Source organism: Ornithorhynchus anatinus, chromosome 2 (genome assembly GCF_004115215.2).
Source record: "Ornithorhynchus anatinus isolate Pmale09 chromosome 2, mOrnAna1.pri.v4, whole genome shotgun sequence".
Classification (NCBI taxonomy): Eukaryota; Metazoa; Chordata; class Mammalia; order Monotremata; family Ornithorhynchidae; genus Ornithorhynchus; species Ornithorhynchus anatinus.
This window is the reverse complement of record NC_041729.1, coordinates 162,859,884-162,877,630: the sequence shown is the minus strand read 5'-3', so window position 1 is coordinate 162,877,630 and position 17,747 is coordinate 162,859,884. Positions and strand designations below refer to the sequence as shown.

At 47.3% G+C, this 17,747-nt stretch overlaps 1 non-coding gene across 1 annotated transcript; it reads right to left on the bottom strand.

Moving 5' to 3' along the window:
• Nucleotides 1–239: 239 nt before the first annotated feature.
• On the bottom strand, nt 240–377 carry LOC114809678. The gene has a single exon (XR_003757455.1). It is a non-coding gene; the product is annotated as a small nucleolar RNA SNORA7 (small nucleolar RNA).
• Nucleotides 378–17,747: the final 17,370 nt, after the last annotated feature.

Here is a 17,747-nt window from a genome sequence, read left to right as displayed (position 1 = left end):
TACTACAATTATAATTATTATTATTGTCTTATTTTATTCCATCTAGTCGTTTCCGACCCAAAGCGGTGTCATGGACGCATCTCTCCCAGAACGCCCCACTCTCCATCTATAGTGGTTCTGGTAGTGGATCCATAGAGTTTTCTCGGTAAAATTACCGAAGTGGTTTACCATGCCCCGTTCCACGCGGTAAACCTTCGACTCTCTCCTCGGCCACTCCTGCCCAGCACGGGTGAGTTTTGACTTGTAGCCGATGGCCTTCCACTCGCTAGCCACCGGCCAAGCTAGGAATGGAATGGACAGGCCTCGGCTTCACTCTCCCTCTCGTAGCCGAGACTGGTAGAGGACTGGAAACTCTCCAGGTACGACCCTGAGAAGGGTACAATTATTATTACTATGATGATGATAAAAACACTTGAGCCCAACAAATGTTGCTAGGATTTCCCTCTCACAACGGTGATTGTGGAGAATCTTATTCTGTCTTTAGCCCTCTTCTCCCTCACTGAACACAGACTTGAAATGGAAATGAGTCATCCATCCTGCCTTTTTAATTGTTTCCCGAGTCTCCCCTTGACTAATAAATCCATTTTCTCAGAAGTTGTTGTTCTCAGAGGGCCACTGACTTCTTGTGGGCAGGAAGCAGAATTGTCTATCGATCCTGTCATATTGCACTTTCCCAAGCGCTTAGTACAATGCCCTTGAACTTGGATTTGTCTTTATTCATGGCATCCTCATTACATATCTGTAATTTATTTATTCATATTTATATCCGACTTTCCCTCTACACTGTAAAATCCTCATGGGCCGGGAATATATCGACCAACTCTTTTGTATTATACTCTCCCAAACAGTTAGTACAGTGCTCCGCACATAGTAAGTGCTCAATAAATAAGATTTATTGACTGACGGACGGACGGATAATAATAATAATAACGATGGTGCTTGTTAAGCGCTCACTGTGTGTCAAGAACTGTTCTAAGCACTGGGGTGGGTAAAGGTTATCATTTTGGACACTGTCACTGTCTCATGTGGCATTTACAGTCAAAATAAGAGGGAAGAGGATTTAATTCCCATTTTCCAGCCGAGGAAACTGAGGCTCAGGGAAGTGAAGTGACTTGCCCATGGTCACACAGCAGACCAGTGGCGGAGCTGGGATTAGAACTAAGTCCTCTGACTCCCAGGCCCAGGATTGGTTGTTGTATCCAGACGGTTTTGACAGCAGCCCGAAGTCCTGGAGGACCACAGACATTCCATGATATCGCAATGGAACGAGATCCCGAGTGCTCTGCGAGTGAAGGCACAGCGAGGGCTCTAGAATAGTCAAGTGCTTTATCTTTAACAGCCCAATGTCGTTATCAGAAGTTGTCTTTCCTAGCTGGGCAGTAAGCTGTGCTGGGCACGCAGCCTATTATTTCAAATGGTTTGCGAGTAACAGTGGAATTCTGTCAGCCACCACCCTCTCCAGGCGACTATTCTTAGAAACGAAAGCAATTCCTCTATCTCCTAGAGAATAATGACAAGGTCAGTCTTTCCGACAAGCTCTATCTGGGCGGGGAGCATCTGAGAATACAGTCGCAGCCTGTTTTCTTTTGCCGTTTGACTTGGCGATTCAGTGGACGTGCCCCGATGCTAAAATAACCGTTCAGCTAGGAGTGTGAACAATTACCTTGCTAAATCCCTTCTCATCCTCTTCACGGAATAGATGCCGTTTCCACCTCCCATCAGAAACCCCAATCTACTTTTCCACAGATAATGTGGAAAACCGGTTCCAGGGAAGGGGTAATCGATTGAATGGGCAATCAATCAGTCAGTGGTATTTATTGAGTGTTTGCTATGTTCAGAGCACTGAACTAAGTATTTGGTAGAAGAAAAGAACTCAACAGAATTAACAGGCTCAGTCCCTGTTTATAATGAGTTTAAAATCTAGAGCAGGAGACAGAAGTTAATATGAGGATAGAGCCAGGGCCTGAGAGTCACAGAGACCGGAGTTCTAATCTCAGCTCCACCACTTGTCATTCATGCATTCAATAGTATTTATTGAGTGCTTACTGTGTGCAAAACACTATACTAAGCACTTAGGAGAGAACAATATAACAGTAAACTGATACATTCCTGCCCACGATGAGCTCGCAGGCTAGAGGGAGAGACAGACATAAATATAAATAGATGGATAGATGAATAAATAAATTACAGATATACAGAGATATGCACATATGTGCCGTGGGGCTGGGAGGGAGGATGAATGAAGGAGCAAGTAAAAGCGGCACAGAAGGGAGTGGGGGAAGAGGAGAGGAGGCCTTTGTCAGGGAAGAGACTTCTTGGAGGAGATGGGCCTTCAATAAGGTTTTGAAGAGGGGTAGAGCAATTATCTATCTGATATGAGGGTGTTCCAGGCCAGAGGTAGGATGTAGACGTGTGGACGGCATCGAGATGGATGAGATCGAGGTACAGTGAGAAGGTTAGCATTAGAGGAATGAAGTGTGTGGGCTGGCTTATAGAAGGAGAGTAGCGAGGTGCGGTAGGAGGGGGCAAGGTGGTTAAGTGCTTTAAAGCCAATGGTGAGGAGTTTTTGCTTGATGTAGAGATGGATGGACAAGCACTGGAGTTTCTTGAGGAGCGGGGAAACTCGGTCTGAACGTTTTTGAGGAAAATGATTCGGGCAGCACAATGGAGTAAGGACTGGAGTGGGGAGAGACAGGAGGCAGGGAAGTCAGCAAGGAGGCTGCTAGCATAATCAGAGCGGGCTAGGATCAGTGCTTGCATTACTGTTTGGATGGAGAGGAAGGGGTGGACTTTGGCCATGTGAAGGTAGAACTGACAGTATTTAGTGATGATTTAATTATGTGGGTGGAACGAGAGAAAGGAGTCAAGGATAATGTCAAGGTTCCGGGCTTGTGAGACAGGAAGGATGGTGGTGCTATCAACAGTGCTGGAAAAGTGAGTGGGACGACAGGGTTTGGGTGGGAATATGAGAAGTTCAGTGTTAGCCATGTTAAGTTTGAGGTGACGGGAGGACATCTGAGTAGAGATGGCTTGAAGGCAGGAGGAAATGCAAGACTGCAGAGAGGGAGAGAGATCAGGACTGGAGAGGGAGATTTGGGTGTCATCAGTATACAGGTGATAGTTGAAGTCATGTGAGCGAATGAGTTCTCCAAAGGAGTAGTTGTAGATGGAAAATAGAAGGGGACCAAGAACCAGACCTTAAGGGACCCCCACAGTTAGGGGATGGAAGGCGGAGGAGGAGTCCACAAAGGAGACTGAGAATGAGCGGCCATACTTGTCTGCTGTATGACCTTGGGGAAGTCACTTCACTGCTCTGCGCCTCAGTTACCTCATCTGTAAAACGGGGATCAAGGCTGTGAGCCCCCTGTGGGACAGAGACCGTGTCCAACCCAATTGGCCTGTAACTACCCCGTACTTACAACAGTGCTCGACACATACTAAGCACTTGACGAATACCATCATCATCATCATCATCATCATTAATACATTAGTAATTTATCATACATAATTTCAAGATATGTATATAAGTGTAGTGGGGCTGGGGAGAATATCAAATGTCCCAAAATCACAGATCTGAGCGGATAGAGGATGCAGAAGGGAGAGGGAGCAGGGGAAAAGAGGGCTTCATCAGGAAAGACTTGTGGGAAGAAATGTGACCTTAGTAGTGGTTTTGAGATGAAGACAGTGATTGTCTGGCATATAGGGAGACGAAGGGATTTTCAGGCTAGGGGAAGGATATGGGAAAGGGGTCAGCAGTGATTTGGGCGAGATTAGGGCCCAAGGAGTTGAGCTGCCGCTAGAAGAGCTCCATGTGGGGCAGGGACTATGTCCAACTCAATTTGCTCGTATCCACCCCAGAGTTTAGAACAGTGCTTGGCCCATAGGAAGTGCTTAACAAACACCACTCTTATTATGACTGTTATTGTTATTATTAAAATGTCCAGTGTTTGCCTATCCACCTCCACATGGCCCAAGGAGTTGAGCTGCCGCTAGAAGAGCTCCATGTGGGGGCAGGGACTATGTCCAACTCAATTTGCTTGTATCTACCCCAGAGTTTAGAACAGTGCTTGGCCCATAGGAAGTGCTTAACAAACACCACTCTTATTATGCCTGTTATTGTTATTATTAAAATCTCCAGTGTTTGCCTATCCACCTCCACATCAAAGGAAAACTCCTCATTCTTGACTTTACAGCTGTCCATCACCTTACCTCCTCCTACCTCACCTCCCTTCTCTCCTTCTATAGCCCACCCAGTACATCCTGCTCCTCTGCTGCCGCTCACCTCCTCACTGGGCCTCGTTCTCACCTGTCTTGCCGTCGACCCTCGTTCTCACCTGCCTGGCCCAACTCCTCCCTCTGGCCTGGAAGGCCCTCCCTCCTCAAATCCACCAGACAGTGACTCTCCCCAACTTCAAAGCCTTATTGAAGGCAAATCTCTACTTTCCAAGGGCTTAGTACAGTGCTCTGCACACAGTCAGCACTCAATAAATATGACTGAATGAAGGAATGAATCCCCTCCAAGAGGCCTTCCCTGACTAAGCCCCACTTTTCCTCATCTCCCACTTCCTTCTGCATCACCCTGACACGCTCCCTTTGCTCTTCCGCTCTCTCCCCACCCCACGGCAATTATACATGGGAAGCGTAAATAATAGAAACATATATAATAGAAGCCGCGTGGCTCAGGGGAAAGAGCCCGGGCTTGGGGGTCAGAAGTTATGGGTTCTAATCCTGGCTCCGCCGCTTGCCAGCTGTGTGACTTTGGGCAATCACCTAACTTCTCTGTGCCTCAGTTACCTCAGCTGTAAAATGGGGATTAAAACTGTGAGCCCCACATGGCACAATTTGATCATCTTGTATCCCCCCTGTGCTTAGAACAGTGCTTTGCACATAGTAAGTGCTTAACAAATAAAATTATTACTATTATACATATGTCTGTCATTTTATTTGTTCATACTGATGCCTGTCTACTCGTACTGATGTCTTTCTCCCCCACTGTAGACTATGAGCTTGCTGTGGGCAGGGACTGTCTCTCTTTACTGCTGCATTGTACTTACCCAAGCACTTAGTACAGTACTCTGCACAGAGTAAGAGCTTAATAAATAGAATTGAATGAAGTAGGATGGAACCACATGATTAAGAACTAAGATGATTCACTCAGAAGCAGGTGGCATATAAAAATGTTGGTATTTGTTAAGCGCTTACTATGTGCAGAGCACTGTTCTAAGCGCTGGGGTAGACAGGGAATCAGGTTGTCCCACGTGGGGCTCACAGTCTTTATCCCCATTTTACAGATGAGGTAACTGAGGCACAGAGAAGTTAAGTGACTTGCCCACAGTCACACAGCTGACAAGTGGCAGAGCCGGGACTAGAACCCATGACCGCTGACTCCAAAGCCCGTGCTCTTTCCACTGAGCCACTCTGCTTCTCTATCTCAACGACAGAGCAGACTCATCCTGACCGAACTGTTTAGCAAAGCCTTTTTTTGTTTGCCTATTTGTCTCTTGGTTTACATGGTATTTGTGAAGCACTTATTACGTGCCAGACACTGACTTAAGCCCAAGGGTAGGTACAAGTTAATCAGGTTGGACACTGTCCTTCTCCCAATGGGGCTCACAGTCTTAATCTCCATTTTTCAGATGAGGGATATATAAGTAATAATAATAATGATGATGGTATTTGTTAAGTGGTTACTATGTGCCAAACACTCTTTCAAGCGCTGGGGGAGATACAAGGTAATCAGGTTGTCTCACTTGGGCCTCACAGTCTTAATCCCCATTTTACAGCTAAGGTAACTGAGGCCCAGAGAAGTGGAGTGACTTGCCTGAAGTCACACAGCTGATAAGCGGCAGAGCCGGAATTAGAACCCACGACCTCTGACTCCCAACCCCCTGCTCCCTCCACTAAGGCACGCTGTTTCTCGTGAAGCTTCTTCATGCGAAGAAGTGAAGTGACTTGCCCAAGACCATGCAATAGACACATGGAGGAACTGAAATTAGAATCCCTGATCTCTGACCCCATGCTCTTTCCACTAAGCCACGCTGTTTCTCGTGAAGCTTCTTCTCGTGAAGAAGTGAAGCGACTTGCCGAAGACCATGCAATAGACACATGGAGGAGCTGGGATTAGAACCCAGGTCCTTCTGATGTCCAGGTCCACGCTCTATCCACTAGGCCAAACTGTTTTTAAGCATTGCAAAAGTTCTCGTGTCTTGCCATTTCAAGGAGGCATTTTCAGCCAGACAGTTATGTTACTTGTCAAGCACACTTCTAAGTGTTTGGGCAGCTACAAAATAATCATATTGTTCCCACTGTCTGTCCCATATGGGGCTCATAGTCTTTGCGGCAGGGAGAACAGGGAGAAGCAGCATCACCTAGTAGATAGAGCATATGCTCTGAGAGTCAGAAGGTCATGGGTTCTAATCCTAGCTCCTCTGCTTGTCTGCTGTGTGACCTTGGGCAAGTCACTCCGCCACTCGCCCGCTCCTCTCTGCTATTTCTCCACTCTTATTGACTCCCACGCCCATTATCCTCATCGACTGTTCCGGACATTTAATTCCCTCCTCAGACCCCCTATCCCCCAGCCTCCTCCAACCCTTGCCCCCAGTAAGCTGAACTAGTTCATCAACAAAATTGATACTATCTAGCATGATCTCCTGAAAATCTCCCCAGTCCCTCCTCTCTCCTGCCCCTTCAACTTTCCCATCTTTCCCATCAGTATCTCTAAAGGAAATCTCCCACCTTCTCTCAAAATCCACTCCCCCTACCCGAGCATCCGACCCCATTCCTTCACACTTCATCAAAACACCTGCCCCTTCCCTTCTTCCCTCCCCAAGAGCCGTCTTCAACCTTTCACTCTGCAATGGCTTCTTCCCCCCTGCTTTTAAACGTGCCCATATCTCCCCTATCCTAAAAAAAAAAATCCTCCCTTGACCTCATGGTTCCCTCTAGTTATCACTGAATCTGCCCACTACCATTCCTCTACAAAATCCTTGAGCAAGCCGTCTACATCCTCTGGCTCACGTTCCTCTCCTTCAATTCTCTCCTTGACCCCTCTAATCTGGCTTTCATCTCCTTCCCTCCACAGAAACCGCCCTCTCAGATGTCACCAATGACCTCCTTCTTGCCAAATCCAACAGCCTCTATCCCATCCTAATTCTCCTCGACCTCTCAGCTGCCTTTGACACTGTCGGCCACCCCCTTCTCCCGGGGACATTATCCAACCTCGGCTTCACTGACACTGTCCTCTCGTGGTTCTCCTCCAGTCTCTCTGGCCTCTCATTCTCAGCCTCCTTCACAGGCTCCTCCTCTGTCTCCCACCCCCTAACTGTGGAGGGTCCCTCAAGATTCAGTTCTGCGTCCCCTTCTTTTTTCCATGTAGCCCACTCCCTTGGAAAACTCATTCGCTCACACGGCTTCAACTATCACCTCTATGCTGATGACACCCAAATCTGCATCTCCAGCCCTCATCTCTTCCCCTCTCTGCAGTCTCGCATTTTCTCCTGCCTTCGAGACATCTCTACTTGGACGTCCTCAAACTTAACATGTCCAAAACACAACCCCTTATCTTCCCAACCAATCTCTGTCCTCCTCCTGACTTTCCCATCACAGTTGACGGCACCACCATCCTTCCTGTCTCACGAGTCCGTAACCTGGCATTATCTTTGACTCCTCTCTCTTGTTCCACCCACAGTAGAGAAGCAGCATGCCTCAGTGGAAAGGGCGGGCTGGGGAGTCAGAGGTCGTGGGTTCAAATTGCGGCTCCACCGCTTGTCAGCTGCGTGACTTTGGGCAAATCACTTAACTTCTCTGTGCCTCAGTTACGACAACTGTAAAATGGGCATTAAGACTGTGAACACCACATGGGACAACTGGCTGACCTTGGGAGCCCCACGTTGTCCCACGTGGAACAACTGGCTGACCTTGTATTTACCCCGGCGCTTAGACCATTGCTTGGCAAATACTAAGTGCTTAACAAATACCATAATCATTATTATTACTATCTTATCTTGCCTTGATTATTGTATCAACCTTCTTGCTGAGCTCCCTGCCTCCTGTCTCTTCCCACTCCAGTCCATTCACCAGTCTGAAGTCCAAAACATTTTCCTTCAAAGAAGTTCAGACCATGTTTCCCCACTCCTCAAGAAACTCCAATAGTTGCCCATCCACCTCCGCATCAAGCAAAAATTCCTCACCATTGGCTTAACCTCCTTGTCCCCTCCTACTGCACCTCACTGCTCTCCTACCTCGCCGCCAACCACTTGCCCACATCCCACCTCTGGCCTGGAACACCCTCCCTCCTCATATCAAACAGATAATTGCTCTCCTTCACTTCAAAGTCTTAACAGGGTGGCTCAGTGGAAAGAGCAAGGATTTGGGAGTCAGAGGTCATGGGTTCGAATCCCGGATCTGCCACTCGTCAGCTGTGTGACTGTGGGCAAGTCACTTAACTTCTCTGTGCCTCAGTTCCCTCATCTGTAAAATGGGGATTAAGAATGTGAGCCCCATGTGGGACAACCTGATTACCCTGTATCTACACCAGCGCTTAGAACAGTGTTCTGCACATAGTAAGCGCTTAACAAATACCAACATTATTATTATTATCTCCTCCAGGAAACCTCCCTGACTGAGTCCTCCTCTCTGCTTCTCCTCCTCCCTTCTGTGCCACTCATTCTTGCTCCTTCTTTAATCTTCCCTCCCTTCTCCACAGCACATATGTATATATCTGTAATTTATTTATTTATTTATTTAGTTAGTTAGTTGTTTATTTATTTATTTATTTATTTATTTATTTATTTATTTATTTATTTATTTATATTAATACCTGTCTTCCCTTCTAGCCTGAGAGCTAGTTGAGGGCAGGGAATGTATCTGATGTTATATTGTACTGTCCGAATCACACAGTAAGTGCTCAATAAATACGATTTAATGAATGAATGCTGTGTGACCTTGGGCAAGTCACTTCACTTCCTCTGTGGCTTAGTTCCCTCATCTGTAAAATGGGGATTAAGACTGTGAGCCCTGTGTGGGACAGGGACTGTGTCCAACTGAATTATTTGATATCACCCCAGCAGTGCCTGACACATATTAAGTGCTTAACAAATGCCATTATCGTTATCATAATTAATAACAAGTATTGAATCTTCAATTTACAGTTGAGGAAACTGAGGGCTAGAGAAGTGAAGTGACTTGCCCAAGGTCACACAGCAGGAAAGTGGCAGAGCCGGGATTAGAACCCAGGTCCTCTGACTCCCTTGCTCTATTCATGAGGGCCACGCTGTTTCCGAACACACTAATTAGTCACAAAGACGGCCCCAACGGCCTGGCTGCTGAAGTTCTGGCCCTCTTCGGATTCCCGGGATTAGCCAGATGCTCCAATGAGCCTCGCCTCTTCAGGGGTTCGATCGAAGAGCTGGCAACGCTCCACCATCCGTGGCTTGGAAGAATTAACCGCACCACACACTGAAAAAAGCAAACACCGGCACTACAAACCCTAACAGCCTGGGCGCCTCTCAGTCCAACAGTAGATGGGATTTATTGAGTGCTTACTAGGTGTAGGGCACTGTACTAAATGCTTGGGAAAGGACAACACTCTAGTCAGTCAGTCACTTTGTTGAGCGCTAACTTTGTGAAGGGTATCCCAGCTCTGCCACTTGTCAGCTGTGTGACTGTGGGCAAGTCACTTCACTTCTCTGTGCCTCAGTTCCCTCATTTGTAAAATGGGGATTAAGACTGTGAGCCCAACGTGGGACAACCTGATTCCCCTGTGTCTACCCCAGTGCTTAGAACAGTGCTCTGCATATAGTAAGCGCTTAAGAAATACCAACATTATTACTGTACTCAGTGCCTGGAAAAGCACAATGTTCTAGTCTGCCAGTCAGTTGTATTTATTGAGTACTTTCCGCATGTAGGGCACTGCAATAGTAACTATAACAAAAATGATGGTATTTGTTAAGTGCATGGTATTTGTTAAGTGCTTACTATGTGCCAAGCACTGCTCTAAGCGCTGGTGTAGATACAAGGTAATCAGGTTGTCCCACTTGAGGCTCACAGCGTGGCTCAGTGGAAAGTGCCCGGGCTTGGGAGTCAGAGGTCATGGGTTCAAATCCTGGCTCTGCCACTGGTCAGCTGTGTGACTGTGGCAAGTCACTTAACTTCTCTGTGCCTTAGTTACCTCATCTGTAAAATGGGGATTAACTGTGAGCCTCAGGTGGGACAACCTGATTACCCTGTATCTACCCCAGCGCTTAGAACAGTGCTCTGCACATAGTAAGCGCTTAACAAATACCAACATTATGATTATTATCATTATGAATCCTCATTTTCCAGGTGAGGTAACTGAGGCCCGGAGAAGTGAAGCGACTTGCCCAAAGCCACACAGCTGACAAGCTGCGGAGCCGGGATTAGAACCCACGACCTCTGACTCCCAAGCCCGAGCTCTTTCCACTAAACCACGCTGCTTCTCTAAGCTCTTGGGAAAGCCTAACACTCCAGTTAGTCAGTCGTATTTACCGGGCACTTACTGTGCATAGGGAACTGTACTAAGCACTTGGGAAAGGACAACACTCTAGTCAGTCTTATTTATTGAGTGCTTTCTGTGACTGTACTAAGCGCTTGGAAAAGGACAATACTGTAGTCAGTCAGTCATATTTATTGAGTACTTTCTGCATATAGGACACTGCAATAATAATAATAAAAATGATGGTATTTCTTAAGTGCTTAGTATGTGCCAAGCACTGTTCTAAGCGCTCGAGTAGATGCAAGGTAATCAGGTTGTCCCACTTGGGGCTCACAGTCTTAATCCCTATTTTACAGATGAGAGAACTGAGGCCCAGAGAAGTGAAATGACTTGCCCAAAGTCACACAGGTGACCAGCGGCAGAGCCGGGATTAGAACCCACAACCTCTGACTCCCAAGCCCGAGCTCTTTCCACTAAGCCAAGCTGCTTCTCTAAGCTCTTGGGAAAGGACAACACTCCAGTTAGTCAGTCTGTATTTATTGGGCACTTACTATGTGTAGGGAACTATATTAAGCACTGGGAAAGAACAACACTCTAGTCAGTCAGTCAGTCGTATTTATTGAGCACTTACTGGGTATAGGGCACTGTACTAAGCACTTGGGAAAGTACAGCACTCTAGTCAGTCGTATTTAAGTGCTTTCTGTGTGGAAAGCACTGTAATAAGCACTTGGGAAAGGACAATACTGTAGTCAGTCAATCAGTCATTTGTATTTATTGAGCACTCACTGTGTGCAGACCACTGTACTGAGCATTTGGGCAAGTACAATATAACAATAAACCAGACACATTCCTTGCCCACGGCAAGCTTACAGTCTAGAGGGGAAGACAGACATTAATAGAAATAAATAAAATGACAGATGGGCAGTGAATATGTCTACCAAATTTGTTATGTGTCCAACTGACTGGGCCCAACCTGGTTACTCTGTACCTATCCCAGTGCTTAGGAAGTGTTTGTCACATAGTAAGCGCTTAGCAAATACCATAAAGCACCTGTACTCTCACAAGTGCTTACTACAATGTTCCATACACAATAAACTCTGGGCATGTGACCTCCTCAGAAAACTCCAGTGCTTGCCTATCAATCTTCTCATCAAGCAAGAACACCTCACTCTTGGCTTCAAAGCTGTCCATCCTCCTACCTCGCCTCCCTTCTCTCCTTCTCAGCCCACCCCATACACTCCGCTCCTCTGCCGCTCGCCTCCTCACCGTCCCCCGTTCTCACCTGTCCCGCCGTCGACCCCTGGCCCACGTCCTACCGCCGTCCTGGAATGTCCTCGCTCCTCACATCCGCCAAACTAGCTCTCTTCCCCCCTTCAAGCCCTACTGAAGGCTCACCTCTTCCAATAAGCCTTCCCAGACTAAGCCCCCCTTTTCCTCAGCTCCTCCTCCCCTCCCTCCCTCTGCTCTACCCCCTTCCCCGCCCCATAACGCTTGTGTATATGTGTACATATTTATTATTCTATTTATTTTATTAATGATGTGCATGTATCCATAATGCTATTTATAGTAATGCTATTGATGCCTGTCTACTTGTTTTGTTTTGTTTTCTTGTCTGTCTCCCCCACTTCTAGACTGTGAGCCCGTTGTTGGGTAGGGATTGCCTCTATCTGTTGCCGAAATGTACTTTCCAAGTGCTTAGTACAGTGCTCTTCAAACAGTAAGCGCTCAATAAATATGATAGAATGACTAAGAGCTCAGTGAAGCGTTCAACTAATCGGTGGTATTAATTCAGTGCTTACTGTGTGCAGAACACTGTACTAAGTGCTTGGGAATACAACAGAACTAGACAACATGTTCCCTGCCCACAAAGAGCTTAAATAATAATAATAATGATAATGATGGTATTTGTTAAGCTCTACACATAGTAAGCGCTCAATAAATACTATTGAATGAATGAACCCTGGCTCTGCCACTTGTCAGCTGTGTGACCCTGGGCAAGTCACTTATCTTCTCTGTGCCTCAGTTACCTCATCTGTAAAATGGGGATTAAGACTGTGAGCCTCACATGGGACAACCTGATTACCTGTATCTACTCCAGCGCTTAGAACAGTGCTCTGCACATAGTAAGCGCTTAACAGATACCAACGTTACAAGCCCATGTGGGGCTCACAGTCTCAATCCCATGTTACAGGTGAGATACCTGAAGCACAGAGAGGTAAAGTGATTTGACCAAGGTCACACAGTAGGCAAGTGGCGGAGCCGGCATTAGAACCCAGGATCTCCTGACTCCCAGGCCCGGGCTCTAATCCGCTACACCATGCTGCTGCGATGATCGATCGATCGGTCGGCACTGGGACCCATTTGGTGGACAAATTCCCACAAGGAGCTGTCAGTCTAAAAGGATGAGCCCAAGGAAATGACCCTGGAGAGAATAAGGGCAGGAGACAGGGAGGTTAAGTAGGAGGAGGAGACGGAAGAGGGAGAAGAGGTCACGGGTTAAGGACTGAGGAATGCCAAGAACAGCACAGCAAGTCAAACATTTCCAGTAGAAACTGTGTTGCTGTCATTATCAATTAATAATAATAGCAATAATGGTATTTGTTAAGCACTTACTATATGCCAGGCACTGTACTAAGCACTGGGGTGGATACAAGCAAATCAGGTTGGACACAGTCCCTGTCTCACGTGGGGCTCACAGTCTCAATCCCCATTTTACAAATAAGGGACTTGAGGCCCAGAAAAGTGAAGTGACTTGCCCAAGGTCACACAGCAGACACGTGGCAGAGCCGAGATTAGAATCCAGGTCCTTCTGACTCCCAGGCCATGAAGCGCTCACTGAATTCCTGCTGTGTCCAGAGCACTGTATCGAGCGCTTGGGAGTACCATCTATTAGAAAGGGATGTACATCTGCCTTCTAGGGGAGTTTCTAGGTTTCTAGGACAAAAATATGAGCGTGAGTAATTGTTTAAATAGCAGAGCCCCCTTTTTCCATCCCCCCTCCCGGCTCCACAGCATTATGTACACATCTTTCACTTATTGATTCCTATTAATGACTGCCTTCCCCTCTATTAACAATAACTGTGGTTACTACTAGTGTTGTTATAATTATATGATGAAATAGTGAGAGAGCCCTTTGCCTCAGGTTCTGGAGCTATTTCATGGGGCTTCTGACAATCAACTGTGCTTATCGAGTGCTTACTATATGCAGAGCACTGTACTAAGTGCTTGGGAGGGTACAATACAACAGAATTGGCGGACACATTCCCTCCCCATAATGAGCTTACCCATGGTACCCCAAAAGGAAAGGTCCCCAAGAGGGTGAGGTCGGCGACACACGTCAGGGCTGGGATTGCTGGGAATTTAGCAGCTATGGAAAAGATGAGCGGTAAGAAAAAGCAGTTTGGCACAATGGGAAGAGTCCAAGACTGGATTCTCAGCCTGGCTCTGCCACTTGCCTGCTGGGAGACCGTGGGCAAAGAACTAACCCTCTCTGTGCCTCAGTTTCCTCATTTGTAAAATGGTGGTTCAATATTTGTAGAAGCAGCGTGGCTCAGTGGAAAGAGCACGGGCTTTGGAGTCAGAGGTCATGGGTTCGAATCCCGGCTCGGCCACTTGTCAGCTGTGTGACTTTGGGCGAGTCACTTAACTTCTCGGTGCCTCAGTTACCTCATCTGGAAAATGGGGATTAAGACCGTGAGCCCCACGTGGGACAACCTGATTCCCTTGTGTCTACCCCAGCGCTTAGAACGGTGCTCGGCACATAGTAAGCGCTTAACAAATACCAACATTATTATTATTTGTTCTCCCTTCCACTCAGCTGTGAGCCCAGTGTGGGTCAGGGACTGAGTCTGACCTGCCAGCTCCATTGCTTAGAACAGGGCTTACTGCATAGTAAGACCTTAACAAAGCATCATTCATTCAATAGTACTTATTGAGCGCTTACTGTGTGCAGAGCACTGTACTAAGCGCTTGGAACGTACAAGTTGGCAACAGATAGAGACAATCCCTGCCCACTGACAGGCTTACAGTCTAAGCATCATCACCAGTGGTATGTACAGAGCGCTGACTATGTGCAGAACACTCTACTATGGGCTTGGGAGAGGACAGTACAACATATGCAAGAGTGATGGCTACTCACTAATCAACATGAAAAAATAGTTCTCAGAAAGTTTCAGAAGTTCAATGCTTCCAATGTTTGGAATATCCAATTGATAAGGATGGCTATCAAGCATATTTCGATTCAGATGCCCACTTTAATAAGTGAATTCATTTCCATTTCCCTTTCTAATGATTTTACAGCTCAGCACTTCAAAAAATTTATGGAAAAATGGTATCTGGATGAATTCCAAAACTTGTAGTTCTGGAAATGACATCTTCGGTTGCAAAATTCACCGCCAGAACCATCAATCAATCCATGGTATTGAGTGCTTCCTCCGTGCAGAGCACTATATTAAGCACTTAGGAGAGAACAATAGAGTAGACACGTCCCGTGACCACGAGGAGCTCAGTGTTTAAAGGGGGAGATTGACGTTAAAAGAAATTAAAGATAGGGCAAATGGCAAAGTAAAATGATATGGACATAAGTGCTGTGGAGCTGGGGGTGGGGTGAATATCAAGTGCTTCAGTCAGTCAGTCATTCAATCATATTTATTGAAGCGCTTACTGTGTGCAGAGCACTGTACTAAGTGCTTGGGAGAGGACACTATAACAATATAACATGTTATCCCAGCCCACAATAAGGCTTATAGTCTAGTGAGGGTGACAGACATTAATAGTAATAAATAAATTGCAGAAATGTACATAAGTGCTGTGGAGCTGGAGGTGGGGTGAATAAAAGCAGCAAATCCGAGTGATGCAGAAGGGTGCGGAAGAAAAGGAAAAGAGGGCTTAGTCTTGGAGGGCCTCTTGGAGGAGGTGTGCCTTCAATAAGACTTTGAAATAGGGGACAGTGATTGTCAGATTTGAAGAGGGAGGGCATTCCAGGCCAGAGGCGGGACGTGGGCGAGGGGTCGGCTGCAAATAGATGAGATGGAGGTACAGTGAGTAGGTTGTCCTTGGAGGAGTGAAGTGTGCGGGCTCGGTTGTAGTAAGAGAGTGGTGAGGTGAGGTAGGAGGGGGCAAGTGGATTGAGGGCATTAAAGCCGACGGTGAGGAGTTTTTGTTTGATGCGGCGGTGGATGGACAACCACTGGAGGCTCTTGAGGAGCAGGAAACCATGGCCTGAAAATTCACCACCTTACTGTAGAACCGGCACACTTCCCTCCAGGTCCCGGGAACACGAACACCGCTTCCGAGCCCTGGAAGTCGCCCGCCGAAGCTGCAGCAGAGGGGGCCCGGGCTGGGACAGTAAACACCCTGGAAGCTCATTCTGCCCATCGAAGGTGTCTGTTTACTGTTGGAGTGTCCTCCCCCAAGCACTTAGTACAGTGCTCTGCACACAGTAAGCGCTCCAAAAATACGACCGAGTGACAGACCCCAGACACAAAAGGCGCCTGATTGGTTAGCAGCACTAAACGGGGGCAGATGAGCTCAAAGCCGGACCGTCCTGTGGAACACCTCCAGTGGTTGCCTATCAACCTCCGCTCAAAACAAAAACTTCTCACTCTAAGCTTCAAGGCTGTCTATCACCTTGCCCCTTCCTACCTCTCCTCCCTTCTCTCTTTCTACCGTCCACCCCGCACGCTCCGCTCCTCCGCCGCCCACCTCCTCACCGTCCCCCGTCCTCGCCTATCCCGCCGTCGACCCCCGGGCCACGTCCTCCCGCGGTCCTGGAATGCCCTCCCTCCTCACCTCAGACAATCTAATTATCTTCCCCTCTTCAAAACCCTACTTAAAGCTCACCTCCCCCGAGAGGCCTTCCCACACTGAGCTCCCCCCTTTTTCTCTCTGCTCCCCCTACCCCCCCACCTCTCCACAGCTAAACCCTATTCTCCCCCCTTCCCTCTCCTCCTCCCTCTCTCCCGTCCCCTCCCCTCAGCACTGTACTCGTCCGCTCAACTGTATATATCTTCATCACCCTATTTATTTTGTTTAATGAGATGTACATCACCCTGATTCCATGTATTTGCCATTGTTTTTATGAGATGTTCTTCCCCTCGACTCTATTTATTGCCACTGTTCTTGTCTGTCCGTCTCCCCCGATTAGACTGTAAGCCCGTCAAAGGGCAGGGACTGTCTCTGTTGCCGATTTGTACATTCCAAGCACTTAGTACAGTGCTCTGCACATAGTAAGCATTCAATAAATACTATTGAATGAATGAAAGAATGAATGAACACTGGTCCCCTGTCCACCCCTGTCACGGAGATGCTGAATGACGGCCGGGAATCGCTTCCTTTTGGCAAACCCCACCGAAGATGGAGCTCACCTTCTTCTCCACAGCTCTCACTTCCTCCCTCAGCTCAGCCACTTCCTGTTGCAGCCACTTGTTTTCCTCTTGCGCTTGTCCCAGGTTGGATCGGTCATTGTTTAACTGCATCTGTAACTCCAGGAACTACAGGCAAAAGTAGAGGTCGGGAAGGATCAGTAGGACGAAAATACCACCACTTTACTATTAAAGAAGAAGGCACACCTCGACACGGGCAGAAAATACTATCGCTTCATTATTAAAGAAGAAGCAACATAAGAGGGGATTGAGCACGGGCCTGGAAATAATAGTAATAATAATAATAATAATGCTATTTGATAAGAGCTTACTATGTGCCAACCACTATTCTAAGCCCTGGGGTAGATACAAGGTAATCAGGCCGTCCCACGTAGGGATCACAGCCTTAATTCCATTTTATAGATGAGGTAAATGAAGCACAGAGAAGTGAAGTCACTTGCCCAAAGTCACACAGCTGACAAGTGACAGAGTCGGGATTAGAAGCAGCGTGGCTCCGTGGAAGTAGCCTGGGCTTCGGAGTCAGAGGTCATGGGTTTGACTCCCGGCTCTGCCGCTCGTCAGCTGTGTGACTGCGGGCAAGTCACTTGACTTCTCTGTGCCTCAATTACCTCATCTGTAAAATGGGGATTAACTGTGAGCCTCACATGGGACAACCTGATTCCCCTGTATCTACCCCAGCGCTTAGAACAGTGCTCTGCACATAGTAAGTGTTTACCAAATACCAACATTATTGCTACCATTATTAGAACCCATGTCTTCTGACTCCCAAGCCCGTGCTCTTTCTACTAAGCCACGCTGCTTCTCAAGGACCTGGGTTCTAATCCCAGCACCACCACATGTCTTCTGTGTGACCTTGGGGAAGTCACTTCACTTTTCTGGGCCTCATTTACCTCATCTATAAAATGGGGATT